The following is a 7124-nucleotide window of genomic DNA, read 5'->3' as shown; positions in this document are numbered from 1 at the left end:
AAAAGTACTAACATTTTTAGACAAAACAGGCCCAAAACACTCTTAAAAAAGCTACTTCTGAAAGAGACAGGGTTGTTTTCACTGTGGAATGTGCAAATCCACCCAAAACCTTAACAGTCTTCAACACTTCCTTTAGTTGCTGGGCTGCTTTGACAAACTCTTCAATGTCTGCTATAACCTCTTGAAGGCCGGTATCTTCTCTTCAACTGAAAAACATTAAAAGTGTACAATGTAACATTTACTTTGACCTTGATCATTTGTTTTTTTTCACACCGCATCATGTCATCCAAAAGTAACCACATGAATGTTGTGGAAAAAAAAAAATAGAATTTTCAGTTACCTCAACCTCTTCCTTTCATTGAATTGTAGCAGTTCCATCAAATGCTTTCCTGGATTTTTGCTTCCAATATGCCGACCCTGCAATGAAAAAAAGAGGACATTTTATGTTTTAACCGAATATTTGCAGTATTTTTGATAACTTATATCCTATATGGGGGTTAGGAATTTTAAAAATAGTACACTAAAAACAGATTTGAAGCACCCAAGAAAGCTATTAATGCTAAATGTACTTTCATATGAGAATATTTAGGTGTACTTCAGATGTTAAATCTGTGGACTATTTGTGCATAATGTGGCTGCAGAAAATATCATTTACACATACCTCTAGTTCCATCATTATTTCGTTGCCCTGACTATCTGTCAAAACAAATGACTCCTGCTGTCCAACGGCCTCTTTCGCCTTGCTGGTGATTGTTGCCACACGGGCCTCAAACTCTGAGAAGCAGATCTCGGTGGTCTCTAGCTTTCCATTCAGGACTTTGGCAAGTAAGACATTCCTGAATATTGATAGGAACAAATTATACAGAAAATTGCAGTTCCTTTGATTTGGATGGTGCACTGGGCAATATTTCTATTAATTGTTGAACCCTAATATACACTGATAATGATAAACATGTAATGCAGGGCTGGTCATCAAGCTCCTGGATAAACAATGTTAACTTAGCTGACAAGTTTAAGGTGCAGCAGTTGGTAAATATGCATGATAAGGGATTACCAGTAAACAAAGTTGGACACACCTGCTCAAATAATGTAGCAAAAGAAAGCAGTAACAGTAGTGACAGATGTTTTAGCAAGATGTTCTTTTTTCACTCCCCTCACGAAGGTTTTGGTGGTGCGCCTTGAAATTGGACAGGAGGTTGTGGCAGTGCTTGGTGGGTGGTGGAAAGAAAAGCAGGCAGCCTGGCCTGAGGGAAGTGCCCCATGTTGGAGTAAAATGTATTCATATCATGTGTGCTCATAAACATTATATTCACGTAGTGCATTGTATTAATCATGTGTGTTCAATTCATTATATTTTGAGCTAAAGAGCAAAAACATTACACATAGTCTGCTTGGTTTCAGTGTGATATTAGGTTCACTTCTAAATAAGAAGCATGTAGTTCATAAGTTTACTGTTACCTTATGATAAGTTGTTTTGGTACAATATGTCCAACCATAGCTCTGGCGAGTGAGTTCATTCTGTAAAAGCAGGGCCAAGGGTGGTTAGGGACACGTCCTGTGTTTGGGTGAAGATCCTCTCCAGTAGCAGTCTGAGACCTGTGATCTGTTTTGCGGGCTGAGCTCTGCTAGACACTCTGGAGACAAAACACAGCACACAAACATGTCACGGGGTAGCAAGTGAACTGCCCCCCCCCCACGTGCACATAAGATCAAGCAGAAAGGGAAAAGAGTTAGACAAACTTAGAGAGAGCTATGGATGCATAATTTTCTGTAACCTTGTCTCTAGAATATATATTCAATTGTAATAAACGTTTTATCCAACTTGAACCTTTCTTCCTGAAAGAATCTAGAAGGGCAGGTTTTGAGCCTAACACCCTGCAGATTTTTCCACAGTGGTGCTGTCGCCATGCACTTCATAATGACCTCTTGGCAATGAGGTCAAAGCCGTTTAAGTCACCATCAGGTCGGGGAAATATGGACAGGTTGGTGTCATCTGACAAATAAACGGTTTCCTTTTGGCCCTATGACAGGAGTTCAGTATAGAACAGAAGCAATAAAATGTGTATAGTCCAGCCAACCACACTGCTTTTTGTGCTTTTATCATAAAACAATATATGTATTCACATTGTAGTCACCAACAATTTCATTAGTAACTTATTTAATGACATTGTCAGTGATTGCTACAAAAGCTAAAGTATAATATAATGTTACAACTTCAACAGAGAAAATCTTTTAGTTTTTTAATCCAAGACTAGTGTGGCATGAAAATTAATGTTAACCTAAACAAAGTAAAACAAAAATATCACACCAGAATCCATTCGAACACACTAATAACTTTGAAAGTTCATAAACAATAGTCTATGGATAGAATATTATGTGCGCGCCCACGTCTATTTACACACCATACCGTTATATTATATCGCTTTAAATAGAATACATACCTGGAAATAAACCGATATTTTCTCTGTGGTCATGTCTTCAGGTTTCAGAGTAACCCTCTTACTTCCACAAAAAAAAAAGCACAAAAATTTCCATTTCTGTTGCTAGTTGCTACCTGCTACAACATCAAGAACCAGCTGTTCTTGGTTGTGTCGTTGTCCCACGAGTTAAGGTCACATCCAGGTCGTGCATCTTACGTCAAATAAAAATTGGATAAAACAGGGTGAAACGCTCGTTATTTGTTTTTCCATTTTTCATCTGAGCACAAAATTGTACATGGGAAAAAAAACGAGTTGTTATCCGTTCTTTCCTTTTGGTTTTGGAAAAGAATATTGAGGAAACAAAACATTTGTTTTTTGAGTTTTGTTTTTTGGAGTTTTAGTTTGGGAAAAACGAATGGTAAACGGATTTACACAGACCCTCCCAGACCAAAGTTAATCGATCAACAGGTTTTTGGGTTTTAGTTTTGGAAAAACAAATGGTAAACGGATTTACATGGACCCTACCAGACCAAATTTAATCATTCAACAGGTTTCTACTAAAGGGGGAAAGTCTTACATGTGAGTATTTTCCATAAAATTAATATGAACAAAAAACATGAAGGCGGGCAGCACTGCTTAGACAGCAACTGGTGTAACAGACATGCACCATCTTTCAGAAAAGATAGATAAAGAAACATGAGCTGTCAAAGACAAACATGGACAGCTGTTTGAGACTGTCTGCTTTGGGGAGAGTGAACATTGGCACTCAACTGGATGAGGGCTCCAGGCTAGCTGTCCGTCGCCACAACAATGAGGTTATCAAGAACCGCCACATCCTCAACCGGCTAATCCAGTGTGTGAAGTTTTGCCAAGTGTTTGTGTTAGCTTTGTCAGGCAAAGATGAATCTGAGGGCTCCACTAACCCTGGTATAGCTCTTAGACTGGTCAACTTCATTGCCAATTGTTAGATGAGCACCTTAAAAATGCTAAAGTTTTCAAAGGCACATCAAAGACAATTCATAAAGAGCTACTGGAGTGTATGCTAGCGGCTGTGAGGGAACATATTGTTGAGGAGGAGAAGTTGGCAAAGTTCGTAGCCATCCCAACTGACGAGACCACAGACGTTTCTACAAAGACACAATACCCCATCTCAAATATGTAAAGCAACAAGATGGTTTGAAATCTATTTAATGGAAAATCTGGGGAAATAAGTGTTAGCTATGTGAGAGCACAGACAGCAGCTGGCATCAATGTTCATTGTTGCAAAAAATGCAAACGGGGGAAATTAGTCTGAAGTCCAGATTTTTGAAAGTTCCTTGTTCATGATCGTCTAAACTGGAAACAAAGTCTCTGGGGACAAAATCTCAGATCGTTGCTGGTTCATTGTTAGGCAGCAGCATGTGTCACTGTAGCAGGCCAGGGCACTCCCATGATGTCACATCTGTGTGCCCGCTCGGCTGCGGCAAAAAGTCCTTATGCACCTTTTTCTGAAGAATTGGCTGAATATTCTGGCACTTTACCAATTGGATGGAAGGTGATAGATCAGTTCGATCATAGACAGCAAAAAGCGAGAAGACTTCTAGCGTTACAATTATTAATGCAATCGACAATATGAAGTTTCTACCACATCTGCTGTGGCTGTGTCTGTGTTTGTCTGGGAAAACATTTTGTGATGAACAAGGACGTCCGCCCTGGAGCATCCACCGAGGAAGATTCGGGATATGATTCCTGATAACACAGGTCCAGACGGCAGCATCACCAAAGCCCTAGCAGGCTTAAGGTCCAAGTCTGGAGAATTGGCTGAACATTCTGGCCCTTTACCAGCAGGATGGGAGGTGACAAAGGCCAGATAAGGGAGCTTAGGTGTAACTGGGGGCAGTTTCTTGGTACGTATTCTACTACAACCTCAGATCAGCCCAGTCAGCCTATCTGTGTTTGTTGAGTAGGAACAGAAAGTTGGTCCGATGGTGGGTAAGTTTAACACCCTCCTTGTCAACACCCTCCTTATTCCTCCTTTTCTGAAATAGGATTTGTTTCTGAAACATCCAGATGGAAAGATGAAAAGGCTATCCTCAGCAGTGCCCCTGAGTGAAACTCCTCATGGAATCAGGAGCCTCCACTCACATTCAACACCTGATCGGGATGGACCAGCTGGGCGTGCCTCGGCTCCAGCACTTGGAATTAACTTGTTCCACCTGGATCTGGATTTCTTTAACAGCTGAAGCCATCAGGGAGGACCAGTCTCCATCAGCAGGTGTCTGGGCTGCTTTCACCTGTGAATAAATGGCTTTGACAGACTTTTGCTTTGTAAAAGTCATATTAGTGTTTCATTCTGGGCGGAAAGAACTGTAATATGAGTTTGTCTTTGATCTGTCCATTAATTTGTCATGGAGGGAGAAATGTTTTCCTTTGTTGGTTTTCCAAAGTCCTTAAGAAAATGGTCAAAAACTTCTGACCAAAACACAAAAAATATAAAATTACCCGTCCAAAATTATCAGTTCATTGAAAATACACGTACATACCACCAATCACAAATACATACATTCAAAGAATAAAACCCCAGCAATTTTTCACAGTATGAAATTCCCAAAATGTCTCAAGGGGGGTTGGGCTGCTGATTAATGGTTTCTATTGAAATTTTTAAATTTTGACAAATCTTTCAACAAATTGCTATTTTTGTTATGATACCCAGGAAGGATTCAGAGGCGGACAACGGAGTAAAAAGATCAGGCAGGATTTTTTGATTTAACTGGGTAAGCCAAAGGGTTGGGGTGGATGTAAGGAAATCCAGGTGTCGAGGAGCGGTCAGGGGGGGCATTATTTAACAGGGATGAGCCACAGGTGCGGTGAGCCGCAGATGGTGACGAGCCACAGGTGTGAAGCACTGCCAGCGGAGAAGAGCCTGCTGAACACGCCCACACAAACAAAACAGACAAGATTGACAGAAACAATGGGAAGGGAAAAAACTGAGAACACAAGGAAGGGATGAGACAGCAGGACAAAACCCTAACAATTTTTGGAGCAAATCAATGTCTAGATCAGTCTTGTATCACTATTTGTGCAACACTCTCAGAAGAAGATTTGTTTTAATGGTCTGTGTGGCCAGCACAGAAGTTCCAAAAATCCTCAATTTTTTTTTTTTAAACAAAATATTTACAAACTAGAGAATAAAAAATAAAAAGAAACAAACTTATTTGAAATGAAACAGCCTGTGGAAAGGCTACTGTCTTGAGTGTATCAACTCTGACTTCTCAGAGCCATCATCAGAAACACTAGTGACATGTTTCTTAAACCTATAATAAGAATATGTATCCTTACTCTTACTTCATCAGATAATTTTATAGTCAAATGCTTAGTGAAAGAGGAAGACTAATACTCAAAGCAACACACCAAAAGAATAAAAGAAACGGAAAAAACCCCACAGATGAATCCACAATAAAATGCACTTTTCTCAATTACAAATATTAGAGGACATCACCCAATGCTAGATGTTACCATGATTCTTTGATGACCATGAAAATTCACTCATAAGACTATCTGAGTAGATATGCATTTATTCAATCTGTCTGTATCTACAGTGTTTAAATAAGGTGTGAAACCCCCAGTGCCTCCTTGGCAGTCCTTCATTGACACAGGAGACAATAAAAGTGAGTTTTTTAAAAGAATGAAATCAGGGAACAGGAAAAGGGATTTTAAAGTTTAACAAGACTAATGTATTCCCAATCTTTGTCCCCATAGGACAACTCCAAACATGAAATAGAAGATGTAATCAAATGAAATTAATTATTTAAAATGTTCAACGTTTAGCAGGCAGTTTGCCCTATTACGGAACTGAGGGACTTAATGTTAAATGTGACAAATTTTCATACATTTTCAACTGCCTGTTTAAAACCACACTGCTAGAGCTTGCACGCTCCCAATTCAACAAATCAAATATTCATACAATGAGTTATTTACATTCACAATCGACACTGATGAAGTCACCTTCCGTAAACATCCAATGTAACACAACCAACCCTATTTACACAATTAATTATATGCAGTATTAACACTCCTAGTTGTAATTGTTCCTATTTTCACTGACTAGATCATTTCTTGTGACCTTGATTCCCCGTCTTACTGGCTCAGAACCGAACCTTCCGAAGCAGGTTTTTTACCTTCCGTGCAGGCTTTATAGACATAGGTACACAAAAACAGGTACACAAAAACAAAACCACGTCAGTTTTCCTGTAGGTTTATACCCTCCGCGCAGGTTTTATAAAACTCAGCTGGAAAACAACAAAACAGCGTTTTGCTTTTGTGTCCTCAAAAGAATTCCCAAAGAACAATTGCCAGATCAAGAGACAAAATCTTTGACCTTCCACGCAGGTTTTTCACTTATTTATTTTCAAACTAAGTAACACAGAAAGAAAATTGCATTTTCCTCCTGTGCCCTCAAAGAATTTACCACTCTCAGGGCAAGAGTCCCTGAACAAACTTCTGACCTTCCGTGCACATTTACATTTATTTATTTTCAAACCAACTACACTAACACAGAAAGAAAATTGTGTTTTCCTCCTGCGTCCTCAAAGATTTTAACACTCTCAGTGCAAGAGTCCTTGGAAAAACTTCTGACCTTCCGTGCAGGTTTTTCTAACATAAGGCAACAAAGCAAGAACTGAGAAGCATTAGACTGGGACACAGCACCCGTCGTCACCGCGATGC

General features: G+C 39.5%; 1 long non-coding RNA gene across 1 annotated transcript in view; it reads right to left on the bottom strand.

Moving 5' to 3' along the window:
• LOC116690262 (uncharacterized) overlaps positions 1-7124 on the bottom strand; it is a 22264-nt gene that overhangs the window by 13643 nt on the left and 1497 nt on the right. Inside the window, exon 2 of the long non-coding RNA XR_004332217.1 lies at positions 5085-5090. This is a non-coding gene — a long non-coding RNA (uncharacterized LOC116690262). The remainder of the gene's footprint in view (positions 1-5084; positions 5091-7124) is intronic.

Source organism: Etheostoma spectabile, chromosome 5 (genome assembly GCF_008692095.1).
Source record: "Etheostoma spectabile isolate EspeVRDwgs_2016 chromosome 5, UIUC_Espe_1.0, whole genome shotgun sequence".
NCBI classification, from domain to species: Eukaryota; Metazoa; Chordata; class Actinopteri; order Perciformes; family Percidae; genus Etheostoma; species Etheostoma spectabile.
Note: the sequence above shows the minus strand (reverse complement) of the source record. Positions and strands in the feature narration are given on the sequence as shown.